Genomic DNA, 20119 nt, shown 5'->3' with positions numbered 1-20119 from the left:
ACTACAACTCCCAGCATGCCCAGGCATGCTGGAAGTTGTAGTTCAGCAACATCTGATCCTTCAGATATTGCCGAACTACAACTTCCAGCATGCCTTGGCAGTCTGGGCATGCTGGGAGTTGTAGTTTTGCAACATCTGGAGGCACACTAGTTGGGAAACATTGTCCGTTTCCTACCTCAGTGCCTCCAGCTGTTGCAATTGTTGCAAAACTATAACTCCCAGCATGCACTGACAGACCATGCATGCTGGGAGTTGTAGTTTTGCAACAGCTGGAGGCACACTGGTTTGGAAACACTAAGTTTGGTTGCAAAACACTTGAAAGTTTATTACTTAACTTAGTGTTTCCAAACCAGTGTTCCTCCAGCTGTTGCAAAACTACAACTCCCAGCATGCACGGACAGCCAAAGGGCATGCTCGGAGTTTGCAACAGCTGGATGTTTGCCCCCTCCCCCCAATGTGAATGTACAGGGTACACTCACATGGGCGGAGGTTTACAGTGAGTGCTGCAAGTTTGAGATGGCGCAAATTTTGCGCTGCAGCTCAAACTTCCAGCGGCAAACTTGCTGTGAACCTCTGCCCATGTGACTGTACCCTAAAAACACTACACTACACTGACACTAACCTAAAATAAAAAGTAAAAAACACTACATATACACATACCCCTACACAGCCCCCCTCCCCCCAAAAAATGAAAAACGTCTGGTACGCTACTGTTTCCAAAACGGAGCCTCCAGCTGTTGCAAAATAATAACTCCCAGTATTGCCGGACAGCCATTGACTGTCCAGGCATGCTGGGAGTTTTGTAACAGCTGGAGGCACCCTGTTTGAGAATCACTGGCGTAGAATACCCCTATGTCCACCCCTATGCAAATCCCTAATTCAGGCCTCAAATGCGCATGGCGCTCTCTCACTTTGGAGCCCTGTCGTATTTCAGGGCAACAGTTTTGGGACACATATGGGGTATCGCCGTACTCGGGAGAAATTGCCTTACAAATTTTGGGGGGCTTTTTCTTCTTTAACCCCTTATGAAAAGGTGAAGTTGGGGTCTACACCAGCATGTTAGTGTAAAAAAATAAATTTTTTACACTGACATGCTGGTGTTGCCCTATACTTTTCATTTTCACAAGAGGTAAAAGGGAAAAAAGACCCTCTAAATTTGTAACGCAATTTCTCCTGAGTACGGAGATACCCCATATGTGGGCGCAAAGTGCTCTGGGGGCGCACAACAAGGCCCAGAAGGGAGAGTGCACCATGTACATTTGAGGCGATTTGCACAGGGGTGGCTGATTGTTACAGCAGTTCTGACAAACGCAAAACAATAAATATCCATATGTGACCCCATTTTGGAAACTACACCCCTCACGGAATGTAATAAGGGGTGCAGTGAGCATTTACACCCCACTGGTGTATGACAGATTTTTGGAACAGTGGTCTGTGAAAATGAAAAATAAAATTTTTGATTTGCACAGTCCACCGTTTCAAATATCTGTCAAACGCCAGTGGGGTGTAAATGCTCACTGCACCCCTTATTAAATTCCATGAGGGGTATAGTTTCCAAAATGGGGTCACATGTGGGGGGGGTCCACTGTTCTGGCACCATAGGGGCTTCCTAAATGGGACATGCCCCCCAAAAACCCTTTCAGAAAAACTCACTCTCCAAAATCCCATTGTCGCTCCTTCCCTTCTGAGCCCTCTACTGCGCCCACCGAACATTTTACATACGCATATGAGGTATTTCCTTACTCGAGAGAAATTGGGTTACAAATTTTAGGGTGATTTCTCTCCTTTTACCCCTTGTAAAAATTAAAAAATTGGGTCTACAAGAAAATGCGAGTGTAAAAAATGAAGATTTAGAATTTTCTCCTTCACTTTGCTGCTATTCCTGTGAAACACCTAAAGGGTTAAAACACTTACTGAATGTCATTTTGAATACTTTGGGGGGTGCAGTTTTTATAATGGGGTCATTTATGGGGTATTTCTAATATGAAGATCCTTAAAATCCACTTCCAACCTGAACTGGGCCCTGAAAAATTAAGATTTTGAAAATCTTGAGAAAAATTGGAAAATTGCTGCGGAACTTTGAAGCCCTCTGATGTCTTCCAAAAGTAAAAACTTGTCAATTTTTTAATGCAAACACAAAGTAGACATATTGTATATGTGAATCAATATGTAATTTATTTGGAATATCCATTTTCCTTTCAAGCAGAGACTTTCAAAGTTAGAAAAATGCTAAATTTTCAAAATTTTCATGAAATTTTTAGATTTTTTACCAAGAAAGGATACAAATATCAGTGAAATTTTACCGATAAAATAAAGTAGAATATGTCACGAAAAAACAATCTCGGAATCAGAATGATAAGTAAAAGCATTCCAAAGTTATTAATGTTTAAAGTGACAGTGGTCAGATTTTCAAAAAATGCCCAGGTCATGAAGGTGAAAATGGGCTGGGTCATGAAGGGGTTAACCCTTGCAAAAATGTGATTTTTTTTTTTTTTTTACGAATGCAAAAGTCGTGAAACCCCTGTGGGGTATTAAGGCTCACTTTATTCCTTGTTATGTTTCTCAGGAGGTCTAGTTTCCAAAATGGTATGTCATGTGGGGTATTTTTTGCTGTCCTGGCACCATAGGGGCTTCCTAAATGTGACATGCACCTGAGCAAAATTTGCTCTCAAAAAGCCAAATATGACTCCTTCTCTTCTGAGCATTGTAGTTTGCCCATAGTGCACTTCTGGTCAACTTATGGGGTACCTCCATACTCAGTATGCTACTGATATTAACTCTTGCAAAAATGTGAAATTTGGGGGAAACACACATTTTAGTGATTTTTTTTTTTTTACATATACAAAAGTTGTGAAACACCTGTGGGGTATTAAGGATCAATTAATTCCTTGTTACATCCCTCAAGGGGTCTAGTTTCCAAAATGGTATGCCATGTTTTTTTTTTTTTGCTGTTCTGGCACCATAGGGGCTTCCTAAATGCAACATGCCCCCCAAAAACCATTTCAGAAAAACGTACTCTCCAAAATCCCCTTGTCGCTCCTTCACTTCTGAGCCCTCTACTGCGCCCGCCGAACACTTTACATAGACATATGAGGTATGTGCTTACTCGAGAGAAATTGGGCTAGAAATATAAGTATCAATTTTCTCCTTTTAAAAATTCAAAAATTGGGTCTACAAGAACATGCGAGTGTAAAAAATGAAGATTGTGAATTTTCTCCTTCACTTTGCTGCTATTCCTGTGAAACACCTAAAAAGTTAAAACGCTGACTGAATGTCATTTTGAATACTTTGGGGGGTGCAGTTTTTATAATGGGGTCATTTGTGGGGTATTTCTTAGATGAAGACCCTTCAAATCCACTTCAAACCTGAACTGGTCCCTGAAAAATAGTGAGTTTGGAAATTTTGTGAAAAATTGGAAAATTGCTGCTGAATTTGAAGCCCTCTGGTGTCTTCCAAAAGGAAAAACAAGTCAATTTTATGATGCAAACATAAAGTGGACATATTGTATATGTGAATAAAAAAAAATATTTGGAATATCCATTTTCCTTACAAGCAGAGAGCTTCAAAGTTAGAAAAATGCAAAATTTTTTAATTTTTCATAAAATTTTGGGATTTTTCACCAAGAAAGGATGCAAGTTACCACAAAATTTTACCCCTATGTTAAAGTAGAATATGTCACGAAAAAACTATCTCGGAATCAGAATGATAACTGAAAGCATTCCAGAGTTATTAACGTTTAAAGTGTCAGTGGTCAGATGTTCAAAAAATGGCCGGGTCCTAAGGTGTAAAATGGCTGGGTCCTTAAGGGGTTAAAGCAGTTTCAAGGGCAGTCATCTTAGAGCGTGTAATGATAATATCTAGCTGCAAAAATTCAATATTGAGTAAGATCAAGTCCAAAGAATATCTGTTGGAAATAGATTCGTATTTAAGTCGGTATTCTGGGTCACTGGAGTAGGCACTATCTTATGGCTGTATATGCATTGGAGACCATTGATGTCTCTGATAAGGTCATATTGGCAACATTTGATATTGTCTCACTTTATATATCTATTCCCCATAACCTGGGTCTTCAAGCAGTCAAAAACATTATTTCTTTAGACTTTTCCCCGACAGAAATATTTTTCATCATTTCATTGTTGGATTTTGTATTGTCAAATAATTACTTTACATTTAACGACGCATTTTACTCCCAAATGTCTGGAACCGCCATGGGGACATCGTGGCCCCGACATACGCAAACATTTTTGTTGCGTCTCTGGAGGAGTCCCACGTGTATGTAGCCCACCACTCCAGCCATGTGCTTGGGTGGTGGCGCTACATCGATTACATCTTTGTCCTCTGAGACGGTCTCAGCTAGAAGTTCCATCTTTTCCATACTTTCCTGAACAGTATATGTACTTCCATTCAATTCTTTTTTTATAATTCCTTTATTTCATAATATCAAAATTACAAAAATGCAGACACATAAATATTTTCCCCAATAATCGCTCTCCCACCCAGATCCCTATCCCACCCCACTATCAGCTAGGATGCCTCCCCCCACTTCTTCCCATTTCAATTTTCCGTCCCATCTATTTACTTCTGCCATTCAGTGCAGCATGGACCCTCAGGTGATAACCATCTCCTCAGGATCATTATTCTAGCCATTCCAAAGTCTGTTCAGGCATGCTGGGAGTTGTAGTTCTCTAACATCTGGAAGAGCACAGATTGGAGACCATTATACAGTGGTCTCCAAACTGTGGACCTCCAGATGTTGCAAAACTACAACTCCCAGCATGCCCAGGCATGCTGGAAGTTGTAGTTCAGCAACATCTGATCCTTCAGATATTGCCGAACTACAACTTCCAGCATGCCTTGGCAGTCTGGGCATGCTGGGAGTTGTAGTTTTGCAACATCTGGAGGCACACTAGTTGGGAAACATTGTCCGTTTCCTACCTCAGTGCCTCCAGCTGTTGCAATTGTTGCAAAACTATAACTCCCAGCATGCACTGACAGACCATGCATGCTGGGAGTTGTAGTTTTGCAACAGCTGGAGGCACACTGGTTTGGAAACACTAAGTTTGGTTGCAAAACACTTGAAAGTTTATTACTTAACTTAGTGTTTCCAAACCAGTGTTCCTCCAGCTGTTGCAAAACTACAACTCCCAGCATGCACGGACAGCCAAAGGGCATGCTCGGAGTTTGCAACAGCTGGATGTTTGCCCCCTCCCCCCAATGTGAATGTACAGGGTACACTCACATGGGCGGAGGTTTACAGTGAGTGCTGCAAGTTTGAGATGGCGCAAATTTTGCGCTGCAGCTCAAACTTCCAGCGGCAAACTTGCTGTGAACCTCTGCCCATGTGACTGTACCCTAAAAACACTACACTACACTGACACTAACCTAAAATAAAAAGTAAAAAACACTACATATACACATACCCCTACACAGCCCCCCTCCCCCCAAAAAATGAAAAACGTCTGGTACGCTACTGTTTCCAAAACGGAGCCTCCAGCTGTTGCAAAATAATAACTCCCAGTATTGCCGGACAGCCATTGACTGTCCAGGCATGCTGGGAGTTTTGTAACAGCTGGAGGCACCCTGTTTGAGAATCACTGGCGTAGAATACCCCTATGTCCACCCCTATGCAAATCCCTAATTCAGGCCTCAAATGCGCATGGCGCTCTCTCACTTTGGAGCCCTGTCGTATTTCAGGGCAACAGTTTTGGGACACATATGGGGTATCGCCGTACTCGGGAGAAATTGCCTTACAAATTTTGGGGGGCTTTTTCTTCTTTAACCCCTTATGAAAAGGTGAAGTTGGGGTCTACACCAGCATGTTAGTGTAAAAAAATAAATTTTTTACACTGACATGCTGGTGTTGCCCTATACTTTTCATTTTCACAAGAGGTAAAAGGGAAAAAAGACCCTCTAAATTTGTAACGCAATTTCTCCTGAGTACGGAGATACCCCATATGTGGGCGCAAAGTGCTCTGGGGGCGCACAACAAGGCCCAGAAGGGAGAGTGCACCATGTACATTTGAGGCGATTTGCACAGGGGTGGCTGATTGTTACAGCAGTTCTGACAAACGCAAAACAATAAATATCCATATGTGACCCCATTTTGGAAACTACACCCCTCACGGAATGTAATAAGGGGTGCAGTGAGCATTTACACCCCACTGGTGTATGACAGATTTTTGGAACAGTGGTCTGTGAAAATGAAAAATAAAATTTTTGATTTGCACAGTCCACCGTTTCAAATATCTGTCAAACGCCAGTGGGGTGTAAATGCTCACTGCACCCCTTATTAAATTCCATGAGGGGTATAGTTTCCAAAATGGGGTCACATGTGGGGGGGGTCCACTGTTCTGGCACCATAGGGGCTTCCTAAATGGGACATGCCCCCCAAAAACCCTTTCAGAAAAACTCACTCTCCAAAATCCCATTGTCGCTCCTTCCCTTCTGAGCCCTCTACTGCGCCCACCGAACATTTTACATACGCATATGAGGTATTTCCTTACTCGAGAGAAATTGGGTTACAAATTTTAGGGTGATTTCTCTCCTTTTACCCCTTGTAAAAATTAAAAAATTGGGTCTACAAGAAAATGCGAGTGTAAAAAATGAAGATTTAGAATTTTCTCCTTCACTTTGCTGCTATTCCTGTGAAACACCTAAAGGGTTAAAACACTTACTGAATGTCATTTTGAATACTTTGGGGGGTGCAGTTTTTATAATGGGGTCATTTATGGGGTATTTCTAATATGAAGATCCTTAAAATCCACTTCCAACCTGAACTGGGCCCTGAAAAATTAAGATTTTGAAAATCTTGAGAAAAATTGGAAAATTGCTGCGGAACTTTGAAGCCCTCTGATGTCTTCCAAAAGTAAAAACTTGTCAATTTTTTAATGCAAACACAAAGTAGACATATTGTATATGTGAATCAATATGTAATTTATTTGGAATATCCATTTTCCTTTCAAGCAGAGACTTTCAAAGTTAGAAAAATGCTAAATTTTCAACATTTTCATGAAATTTTTAGATTTTTTACCAAGAAAGGATACAAATATCAGTGAAATTTTACCGATAAAATAAAGTAGAATATGTCACGAAAAAACAATCTCGGAATCAGAATGATAAGTAAAAGCATTCCAAAGTTATTAATGTTTAAAGTGACAGTGGTCAGATTTTCAAAAAATGCCCAGGTCATGAAGGTGAAAATGGGCTGGGTCATGAAGGGGTTAACCCTTGCAAAAATGTGATTTTTTTTTTTTTTTTACGAATGCAAAAGTCGTGAAACCCCTGTGGGGTATTAAGGCTCACTTTATTCCTTGTTATGTTTCTCAGGAGGTCTAGTTTCCAAAATGGTATGTCATGTGGGGTATTTTTTGCTGTCCTGGCACCATAGGGGCTTCCTAAATGTGACATGCACCTGAGCAAAATTTGCTCTCAAAAAGCCAAATATGACTCCTTCTCTTCTGAGCATTGTAGTTTGCCCATAGTGCACTTCTGGTCAACTTATGGGGTACCTCCATACTCAGTATGCTACTGATATTAACTCTTGCAAAAATGTGAAATTTGGGGGAAACACACATTTTAGTGATTTTTTTTTTTTTACATATACAAAAGTTGTGAAACACCTGTGGGGTATTAAGGATCAATTAATTCCTTGTTACATCCCTCAAGGGGTCTAGTTTCCAAAATGGTATGCCATGTTTTTTTTTTTTTGCTGTTCTGGCACCATAGGGGCTTCCTAAATGCAACATGCCCCCCAAAAACCATTTCAGAAAAACGTACTCTCCAAAATCCCCTTGTCGCTCCTTCACTTCTGAGCCCTCTACTGCGCCCGCCGAACACTTTACATAGACATATGAGGTATGTGCTTACTCGAGAGAAATTGGGCTAGAAATATAAGTATCAATTTTCTCCTTTTAAAAATTCAAAAATTGGGTCTACAAGAACATGCGAGTGTAAAAAATGAAGATTGTGAATTTTCTCCTTCACTTTGCTGCTATTCCTGTGAAACACCTAAAAAGTTAAAACGCTGACTGAATGTCATTTTGAATACTTTGGGGGGTGCAGTTTTTATAATGGGGTCATTTGTGGGGTATTTCTTAGATGAAGACCCTTCAAATCCACTTCAAACCTGAACTGGTCCCTGAAAAATAGTGAGTTTGGAAATTTTGTGAAAAATTGGAAAATTGCTGCTGAATTTGAAGCCCTCTGGTGTCTTCCAAAAGGAAAAACAAGTCAATTTTATGATGCAAACATAAAGTGGACATATTGTATATGTGAATAAAAAAAAATATTTGGAATATCCATTTTCCTTACAAGCAGAGAGCTTCAAAGTTAGAAAAATGCAAAATTTTTTAATTTTTCATAAAATTTTGGGATTTTTCACCAAGAAAGGATGCAAGTTACCACAAAATTTTACCCCTATGTTAAAGTAGAATATGTCACGAAAAAACTATCTCGGAATCAGAATGATAACTGAAAGCATTCCAGAGTTATTAACGTTTAAAGTGTCAGTGGTCAGATGTTCAAAAAATGGCCGGGTCCTAAGGTGTAAAATGGCTGGGTCCTTAAGGGGTTAAAGCAGTTTCAAGGGCAGTCATCTTAGAGCGTGTAATGATAATATCTAGCTGCAAAAATTCAATATTGAGTAAGATCAAGTCCAAAGAATATCTGTTGGAAATAGATTCGTATTTAAGTCGGTATTCTGGGTCACTGGAGTAGGCACTATCTTATGGCTGTATATGCATTGGAGACCATTGATGTCTCTGATAAGGTCATATTGGCAACATTTGATATTGTCTCACTTTATATATCTATTCCCCATAACCTGGGTCTTCAAGCAGTCAAAAACATTATTTCTTTAGACTTTTCCCCGACAGAAATATTTTTCATCATTTCATTGTTGGATTTTGTATTGTCAAATAATTACTTTACATTTAACGACGCATTTTACTCCCAAATGTCTGGAACCGCCATGGGGACATCGTGGCCCCGACATACGCAAACATTTTTGTTGCGTCTCTGGAGGAGTCCCACGTGTATGTAGCCCACCACTCCAGCCATGTGCTTGGGTGGTGGCGCTACATCGATTACATCTTTGTCCTCTGAGACGGTCTCAGCTAGAAGTTCCATCTTTTCCATACTTTCCTGAACAGTATATGTACTTCCATTCAATTCTTTTTTTATAATTCCTTTATTTCATAATATCAAAATTACAAAAATGCAGACACATAAATATTTTCCCCAATAATCGCTCTCCCACCCAGATCCCTATCCCACCCCACTATCAGCTAGGATGCCTCCCCCCACTTCTTCCACTCGATTTCAATTTTCCGTCCCATCTATTTACTTCTGCCATTCAGTGCAGCATGGACCCTCAGGTGATAACCATCTCCTCAGGATCATTATTCTAGCCATTCCAAAGTCTGTTCAGGCATGCTGGGAGTTGTAGTTCTCTAACATCTGGAAGAGCACAGATTGGAGACCATTATACAGTGGTCTCCAAACTGTGGACCTCCAGATGTTGCAAAACTACAACTCCCAGCATGCCCAGGCATGCTGGAAGTTGTAGTTCAGCAACATCTGATCCTTCAGATATTGCCGAACTACAACTTCCAGCATGCCTTGGCAGTCTGGGCATGCTGGGAGTTGTAGTTTTGCAACATCTGGAGGCACACTAGTTGGGAAACATTGTCCGTTTCCTACCTCAGTGCCTCCAGCTGTTGCAATTGTTGCAAAACTATAACTCCCAGCATGCACTGACAGACCATGCATGCTGGGAGTTGTAGTTTTGCAACAGCTGGAGGCACACTGGTTTGGAAACACTAAGTTTGGTTGCAAAACACTTGAAAGTTTATTACTTAACTTAGTGTTTCCAAACCAGTGTTCCTCCAGCTGTTGCAAAACTACAACTCCCAGCATGCACGGACAGCCAAAGGGCATGCTCGGAGTTTGCAACAGCTGGATGTTTGCCCCCTCCCCCCAATGTGAATGTACAGGGTACACTCACATGGGCGGAGGTTTACAGTGAGTGCTGCAAGTTTGAGATGGCGCAAATTTTGCGCTGCAGCTCAAACTTCCAGCGGCAAACTTGCTGTGAACCTCTGCCCATGTGACTGTACCCTAAAAACACTACACTACACTGACACTAACCTAAAATAAAAAGTAAAAAACACTACATATACACATACCCCTACACAGCCCCCCTCCCCCCAAAAAATGAAAAACGTCTGGTACGCTACTGTTTCCAAAACGGAGCCTCCAGCTGTTGCAAAATAATAACTCCCAGTATTGCCGGACAGCCATTGACTGTCCAGGCATGCTGGGAGTTTTGTAACAGCTGGAGGCACCCTGTTTGAGAATCACTGGCGTAGAATACCCCTATGTCCACCCCTATGCAAATCCCTAATTCAGGCCTCAAATGCGCATGGCGCTCTCTCACTTTGGAGCCCTGTCGTATTTCAGGGCAACAGTTTTGGGACACATATGGGGTATCGCCGTACTCGGGAGAAATTGCCTTACAAATTTTGGGGGGCTTTTTCTTCTTTAACCCCTTATGAAAAGGTGAAGTTGGGGTCTACACCAGCATGTTAGTGTAAAAAAATAAATTTTTTACACTGACATGCTGGTGTTGCCCTATACTTTTCATTTTCACAAGAGGTAAAAGGGAAAAAAGACCCTCTAAATTTGTAACGCAATTTCTCCTGAGTACGGAGATACCCCATATGTGGGCGCAAAGTGCTCTGGGGGCGCACAACAAGGCCCAGAAGGGAGAGTGCACCATGTACATTTGAGGCGATTTGCACAGGGGTGGCTGATTGTTACAGCAGTTCTGACAAACGCAAAACAATAAATATCCATATGTGACCCCATTTTGGAAACTACACCCCTCACGGAATGTAATAAGGGGTGCAGTGAGCATTTACACCCCACTGGTGTATGACAGATTTTTGGAACAGTGGTCTGTGAAAATGAAAAATAAAATTTTTGATTTGCACAGTCCACCGTTTCAAATATCTGTCAAACGCCAGTGGGGTGTAAATGCTCACTGCACCCCTTATTAAATTCCATGAGGGGTATAGTTTCCAAAATGGGGTCACATGTGGGGGGGGTCCACTGTTCTGGCACCATAGGGGCTTCCTAAATGGGACATGCCCCCCAAAAACCCTTTCAGAAAAACTCACTCTCCAAAATCCCATTGTCGCTCCTTCCCTTCTGAGCCCTCTACTGCGCCCACCGAACATTTTACATACGCATATGAGGTATTTCCTTACTCGAGAGAAATTGGGTTACAAATTTTAGGGTGATTTCTCTCCTTTTATCCCTTGTAAAAATTAAAAAATTGGGTCTACAAGAAAATGCGAGTGTAAAAAATGAAGATTTAGAATTTTCTCCTTCACTTTGCTGCTATTCCTGTGAAACACCTAAAGGGTTAAAACACTTACTGAATGTCATTTTGAATACTTTGGGGGGTGCAGTTTTTATAATGGGGTCATTTATGGGGTATTTCTAATATGAAGATCCTTAAAATCCACTTCCAACCTGAACTGGGCCCTGAAAAATTAAGATTTTGAAAATCTTGAGAAAAATTGGAAAATTGCTGCGGAACTTTGAAGCCCTCTGATGTCTTCCAAAAGTAAAAACTTGTCAATTTTTTAATGCAAACACAAAGTAGACATATTGTATATGTGAATCAATATGTAATTTATTTGGAATATCCATTTTCCTTTCAAGCAGAGACTTTCAAAGTTAGAAAAATGCTAAATTTTCAAAATTTTCATGAAATTTTTAGATTTTTTACCAAGAAAGGATACAAATATCAGTGAAATTTTACCGATAAAATAAAGTAGAATATGTCACGAAAAAACAATCTCGGAATCAGAATGATAAGTAAAAGCATTCCAAAGTTATTAATGTTTAAAGTGACAGTGGTCAGATTTTCAAAAAATGCCCAGGTCATGAAGGTGAAAATGGGCTGGGTCATGAAGGGGTTAACCCTTGCAAAAATGTGATTTTTTTTTTTTTTTTACGAATGCAAAAGTCGTGAAACCCCTGTGGGGTATTAAGGCTCACTTTATTCCTTGTTATGTTTCTCAGGAGGTCTAGTTTCCAAAATGGTATGTCATGTGGGGTATTTTTTGCTGTCCTGGCACCATAGGGGCTTCCTAAATGTGACATGCACCTGAGCAAAATTTGCTCTCAAAAAGCCAAATATGACTCCTTCTCTTCTGAGCATTGTAGTTTGCCCATAGTGCACTTCTGGTCAACTTATGGGGTACCTCCATACTCAGTATGCTACTGATATTAACTCTTGCAAAAATGTGAAATTTGGGGGAAACACACATTTTAGTGATTTTTTTTTTTTTACATATACAAAAGTTGTGAAACACCTGTGGGGTATTAAGGATCAATTAATTCCTTGTTACATCCCTCAAGGGGTCTAGTTTCCAAAATGGTATGCCATGTTTTTTTTTTTTTGCTGTTCTGGCACCATAGGGGCTTCCTAAATGCAACATGCCCCCCAAAAACCATTTCAGAAAAACGTACTCTCCAAAATCCCCTTGTCGCTCCTTCACTTCTGAGCCCTCTACTGCGCCCGCCGAACACTTTACATAGACATATGAGGTATGTGCTTACTCGAGAGAAATTGGGCTAGAAATATAAGTATCAATTTTCTCCTTTTAAAAATTCAAAAATTGGGTCTACAAGAACATGCGAGTGTAAAAAATGAAGATTGTGAATTTTCTCCTTCACTTTGCTGCTATTCCTGTGAAACACCTAAAAAGTTAAAACGCTGACTGAATGTCATTTTGAATACTTTGGGGGGTGCAGTTTTTATAATGGGGTCATTTGTGGGGTATTTCTTAGATGAAGACCCTTCAAATCCACTTCAAACCTGAACTGGTCCCTGAAAAATAGTGAGTTTGGAAATTTTGTGAAAAATTGGAAAATTGCTGCTGAATTTGAAGCCCTCTGGTGTCTTCCAAAAGGAAAAACAAGTCAATTTTATGATGCAAACATAAAGTGGACATATTGTATATGTGAATAAAAAAAAATATTTGGAATATCCATTTTCCTTACAAGCAGAGAGCTTCAAAGTTAGAAAAATGCAAAATTTTTTAATTTTTCATAAAATTTTGGGATTTTTCACCAAGAAAGGATGCAAGTTACCACAAAATTTTACCCCTATGTTAAAGTAGAATATGTCACGAAAAAACTATCTCGGAATCAGAATGATAACTGAAAGCATTCCAGAGTTATTAACGTTTAAAGTGTCAGTGGTCAGATGTTCAAAAAATGGCCGGGTCCTAAGGTGTAAAATGGCTGGGTCCTTAAGGGGTTAAAGCAGTTTCAAGGGCAGTCATCTTAGAGCGTGTAATGATAATATCTAGCTGCAAAAATTCAATATTGAGTAAGATCAAGTCCAAAGAATATCTGTTGGAAATAGATTCGTATTTAAGTCGGTATTCTGGGTCACTGGAGTAGGCACTATCTTATGGCTGTATATGCATTGGAGACCATTGATGTCTCTGATAAGGTCATATTGGCAACATTTGATATTGTCTCACTTTATATATCTATTCCCCATAACCTGGGTCTTCAAGCAGTCAAAAACATTATTTCTTTAGACTTTTCCCCGACAGAAATATTTTTCATCATTTCATTGTTGGATTTTGTATTGTCAAATAATTACTTTACATTTAACGACGCATTTTACTCCCAAATGTCTGGAACCGCCATGGGGACATCGTGGCCCCGACATACGCAAACATTTTTGTTGCGTCTCTGGAGGAGTCCCACGTGTATGTAGCCCACCACTCCAGCCATGTGCTTGGGTGGTGGCGCTACATCGATTACATCTTTGTCCTCTGAGACGGTCTCAGCTAGAAGTTCCATCTTTTCCATACTTTCCTGAACAGTATATGTACTTCCATTCAATTCTTTTTTTATAATTCCTTTATTTCATAATATCAAAATTACAAAAATGCAGACACATAAATATTTTCCCCAATAATCGCTCTCCCACCCAGATCCCTATCCCACCCCACTATCAGCTAGGATGCCTCCCCCCACTTCTTCCACTCGATTTCAATTTTCCATCCCATCTATTTACTTCTGCCATTCAGTGCAGCATGGACCCTCAGGTGATAACCATCTCCTCAGGATCATTATTCTAGCCATTCCAAAGACCTTGATTATAACACTATTCTTATCCTGCTCCCTTAATCCTATCCCTAAAATGGCAGTTTTAATATCAAACGTTATCTTTATTCCCAGTTTCATATCTACGATTTTATATACCTCCATCCAAAACGAGTGCAGTTTTGGGCAGCCCCCCACCATATGAGACAAGTCTGCTCCTTCCAAGTAGCATTTCGGGCATTTTGAATCCACCCTTTTTCCTATCCTATGTAGGAACCCAGGTGTATACGGAATCCTATGTATAAATTTTATCATTGAGATTTTATGATTAATATTAAGGGATGAGTGTGCGATATTAATAAACACTTCCCTCCATTCTTCCCCTTCTATCTGACCCACCTCTTGCTTTCATTTATCAATACTTTTTGGAGGAGATTTTTCCAGGGAAGATCTAACCAGTCCCTAATATAAATTACCCAGTACCTTTATAGAAGAGGACCGAAGCCCAAATATATAATCCAGTGACTCGTGTCTATTTATTACCCATCTGGGATTATTTTTCTCCATTCAACTTACTTTGAATCAATCCACTACTTCTATCCAATTCCTTGACACTCTTGTATCCGTCAAAAACAACAAACTTACCACTACTTTGTTCACAAAACCTACTGATAGTAACTCTACGTTACATTTCATAAGTCGTCACCCTCGTCCCATGATTAAATCACTGCCCCGCAGCCAGATGATGCGTGCTAGGCGCATTGTAAGCGAAGAATCTACTATTGTACCCACTCTTGACAAAATGGCTGATCATTTTGTGGCTAGGGGATACCCTAAAAAAGTTTATATCTCAATGTAAGTCCAATGTACTTACATTGGATCGTAATCAACTTCTGCTAGATAAAACCCAAAAAGTATCTTCCAACCGTGTAGCCTTCATTTTACATTCATCGATCAATCTTCTCAGATTTCCCGAGTTATCAATAAGCACTGGAACATCTTTCAACAGGCTTTCCCACATATACAAGAATTCCAAGCACCACCTCTTCTTTGTTATAAACATGCCCTTAATTTAAAGGATAAGCTAGTTAAAACCGATGTTTCCATAAGAACATGTGACTGACAATGCTACCTTACAGTTAAGAACAAGGGCTCATTTCCCTGTAGCCACTGTATCAATTGTCCCAGGATGCTTCTCATATATAACTATAATTTTTTTACCTATATTATTATTTGTAACATTGTTTATTCTTTTACCCATTACTAATATGGCTGTGCGAGGCACACCTATTGTGTGTGCGCCTGCGCCGACTCACTATACGCACTCCTATGCGTCTACAGCATCCCAGCAGTTTCCGGCAGAAGCGTGGAGTTCATTTACCACGCCGCCACCGCCGATTGTTTGTTTACTACAGCATGCAGAGCCCGCCCTTCTTCCCACTCCTGTAAGGTATTTTATATTAATATCACTATGCACCAATGTTTTATGACTGCACTTGCATTTTTTATGTAATTACATCTATGTTGTGTAATGTTTATGGTCAGATTGATCTCTTAATGCACTATGTGATCACTGTATAACCTATTTTTAACTCTATGTTATGACTTGCATGTACGTTTGTGACATCATATATGTAGATTTGTGACATCACTTCCTGAATTATATAAATTGTACCATTTGCACTATGTACCTCGCTTGAGAAAGGCTGCATTGTTGCAGCTGAAACGTTGCTATGTGTGGGTTGATGGAATAAACACTATCCACTTTTTTTCATCATATTGTAGTACTGCAGTGATCTTTCCTTCTTTGCATCTACTATTCGGAGACCTACAACCAAGGACCTCCACACTGATGTTGCACCCAGCCACATTGTATTCTTAATAAGGAGTGCTGCTACTTTCTTCTTTTTGTTAATGGATAGATAGATAGATATGAGATAGATAGATAAATAAATAGATAGATAGACATGATAGATAGATAGATATACAGCAACAAAAGAATGCAGCAGCACACTGCCAGTACAAGGATATAGGTGAAACATGAATATGCAGTTAAAACATGGAGAGCTATACAGCTATGGTGTAATAGATGCAAATGTGAAACTATGAGAAAGTGAGGCACTTAGCTCGCAAATTTGTCTCCGCCGGCGGTCAAATAGCTTGGACCGTCCCACCGCGATAAGGTGGCCTCATTGGGACGGACCCTACACTGTGAATATGCCTCTGTGTGAACAGTTCAGTAAGCATGGCAGGGTCTGGAACATCCAAGACACCTTATATACACACCTGATAGAGGTGGGTGGGGTGGGTGGGGTGCAAGGCCAACATGGAGGTAGCCACAGAGGCATATTCACAGTGTAGGGTCCATCCCAATGAGGCCACCTTATCGCGGTGGGACGGTCCAAGCTATTTGACCGCCGGCGGAGACAAATTTGCGAGCTAAGTGCCTCACTATTTCATAGTTTCACATTTGCATCTATTACACCATAGCTGTATAGCTCTCCATGTTTTAACTGCATATTCATGTTTCACCTATATCTTTGTGCTGGCAGTGTGCTGCTGCATTCTTTTGTTGCTGTATATCTAGCCTAGTAGCGTGCACCTGTAGGCCAGGTCCATATAATAGTTTGGTATCAACTAAAGTGCTGGCTGACTTGTTCTTTGTCTAGATAGATAGATAGATATGAGATAGATAAATAGATAGATATGAGATAGATAGATATAAGAAAGATATGAAAAAGATAGATATGAGATGGATAAATAGATAGATATGACATAGAAAGATAGATAGATATGTGATAGATAGATATGGGATAGATATGAGATAGATAGATAGATAGATAGATAGATATGAGATAGATAGATAGATAGATATGAGATAGATAGATACATATAAGATGATAGATACATAGATAGATGTGAGATAGATAGTTAACCCTCTTATTTATCTTTAGCTTCTGGTGTGAACAAAGAACACACACCCTTAAAGTCTTATTTGAACAGAAACCCATAATCCTCTGCATTCCCATAAAAGAAATGGAATCAAAGCGATTTATCAGCGGCTATAAATACAGCTCAGCAGGTAGGATATATATCCCATGGCTTGTCGGATCCTTCCAATGAATGTAATCACGTTTCGACCTTTCCTAATGCAATTTCCCCATGGTGTGTAAGTATGCATCTAGACAAAGAGGCATTATCTAATTATGGGCCGTACGACCAGATGCCCAGAATGGAAGAGAGAAGTTCTTGCTCTACTGAAAACACCATTATTGTATTTCCAATAAACATAAATAGAAAGGTAATCTGTTTTATTGAACAGGCCGGAGTCGTTCCCATTTACCAGCAGCACAAGGAGGTTTTATGTCCGCTAACAGGTGCCCGCAGAGACGGCCGCAATGATACCTAATTCAATAGAACTGATATGTATTTAAAGTCGTCTGTGTAATTGTGACAGGAAACAATGCTGAACGCTTGTAAGTCGTAGCACGTAGACCTTTATTTTTAATTAGCAAAAGTATTTTATTTGGGAGAATTTTTGGAAGAAAAAAAGCCAAAAATAAAGGAGCCTTCTAAGGAGCATGCCATAATCCTTGCACCTACATGCAAGTGTTACCAAGAAATGGTAATACCTGGGGTCCCAATGTTAATACTCTCATACAGACCCCAAATTATCATACCTTTGCTCTCCTAATATAGAGTAGAAAGAGCTGTTAAAGGAGCACTCCGCTGCCCCAGCTTTCAGAACATTTTATTCCTACCGCTTGGAGCGGGCGGTGGTGGGTCGTGATGCCATGACCATGCTCTCTTGACATCATGTCATGCCCCCTCAGTGCAAGTCTATGGGAGGGGGCGTGGTAGTTGCCACGTCCCCTCCCATCGTCTTGCATTGAGGGGGTGTGGCATGACTTCAAGAGGGGAGTCGCCGTGACGTCACCCAGCGTTCTGAACGAATGCCGAGTGCTGCACAGAGATCACGGGGGTCCCAGTGGCAGGCCCCCCGCGATCAGACTCCTTATCCCCTTTGCTTTTGATAGGGGATAACATGTCTTTGTCTGGAATACCCCTTTAAGAATCCAGGATCGGGTCACAATTTCCCTATTGTTACGGCTCTACAGAAAAAAATAAACAAATAAATAAATAAAATCAATTATTTTGGGGGACAAAGGGGACAGCTTGTAGAACTATGTCCGGGCTGTCATTGGGGCAGTGTGGCTGAGCACATTTTTCAGCCTCGAGGGGTCAGTTCTGGGGAATCTGCTGGGGCTGTGAAGGCAACAGCCTGGAAGGGAGGCAAGGCAAATGATAGACTCAGGGCTTAAGTGCTGCAGGAACGTATGGGAACAGTGTTCTGGCACTTTTTCCACAGCTGGAACACTGTTCCCTTTAGCAGGAGTCAATCCTTGAGGGGAAATCTTGGGTGAGTTCCTAAATTTTTTCCCAGGACCTGATCCTTAGAAAGATTCATAACCATTGGAGGGTACAGCAAATCGGGAAGATACGGTTGGGGAGGGATTGTTTAAGGTCACAGCGTTAGAGTGGTTAGTGAACAGTATGTAGCATGAGGTTGGTTGCCACGAGGCCTGTGGAGTGACCTGGTTGGCTCATTTATGACTACAAGAGATGTGAAGAGTGCTCAATATAGGTAGACGCTTAAAGGGGCACTCCGCCGCTAGACATCTTATTCCCTATCCAAAAGGGTAGGAGATAAGATGTCTGATTACAGGGGTCCCTCCGATGCGATCACCACGATCTCTGGGCAGCACCCAGCGGTCTGAACGAATGCTGGGTTCCAGTGGCTGTGGTCGTGGCGCCACACCCCTCGTGACATCATGGCACGCCCCTTCCATGCATGTCTATAGGTGGGGGCATAGACATGCATGGAGGGGGCATGGCGTAATGTCACGAGGGGGCATGGCCTCACAACCACTTTCCTTTGGATAAGGGATAAGATGTTTAGCGGCAGAGTACCCCTTTAATGTGATTGAGGGCTTACCAAATGTGGTTATGCCAAACATACACAACAATGAAAGGCTGTAAATAACAGGCAAACCCCTCTCTGCAGCCTTGCCGTCCACAAACAAAACAACAAAACAGATTTTCCTCCAAGGCATGACAGGACTCTGCTGAGCAGACTTCTACGCAAAGGTCAAAACAGAAAAGGCTTTATTACCCAGAATACATTGCGCTTCGTGGCTCCAGCATTCCTCTGGCATGTCAGGTACAACAGGAACAACTCATATAAAGCTAAGAGTTAAAGGAGTTATCCTGGGAAAAATGTTTTTACATATCAACTGGCTCCAGAAAGTTAAACAGATTTGTAAATTACTTCTATTAAAAAATCTTAATCCTTTCAGTACTTATGAGCTGCTGAAGTTGAGTTGTTCTTTTCTGTCTAAGTGCTCTCTGATGACAGGTGTCTCGGGAACTGTGCAGAATAGAAGCAAATCCACATAGCAAACCTGTTCTACTCTATGCAGTTCCCAAGACAAGCAGAGATGTCAGCAGAGAGCACTGTTGCCAGGTAGAAAAGAACAACTCAACTTCAGCAGCTGATAATTATTGGAATGATTAAGATTTTTTAATAGAAGAAATCTTAACAAATCTGTTTAATTTTCTGGAGCCAGTTGATATAAAAAACATTTTTCCCTGGAATACCCCTTTAACCAATAATTAATGGAACATTGCACATCAGGAATTCTCCAGAGTCTCATTGAGACCATGAGGGAATGAATTCATTTTTGGAATCTGTTTTGACGATCTAAAAGAACAATCTAGGGACAATTTCCAAAATAATTTCTTTCAATGGGTCTGGATTTTTTTTAGTGTTTACCTGCAAAGTGCCTTGGCACGCTATGTAGCAGTTCTTGATATTAGAACAGTGTTTGTTTAGGGCCCATTAATGAGGCATAGTGGACTAAATAGGGAAGTGATAAGGAGGGGTCTAGTGGGCAGGAGGTCCTGTGCAGTAGTCACCCTCCAC

The sequence above is a fragment of the Hyla sarda genome, chromosome 5 (assembly GCF_029499605.1).
Source record: "Hyla sarda isolate aHylSar1 chromosome 5, aHylSar1.hap1, whole genome shotgun sequence".
NCBI classification, from domain to species: Eukaryota; Metazoa; Chordata; class Amphibia; order Anura; family Hylidae; genus Hyla; species Hyla sarda.
Note: the sequence above shows the minus strand (reverse complement) of the source record.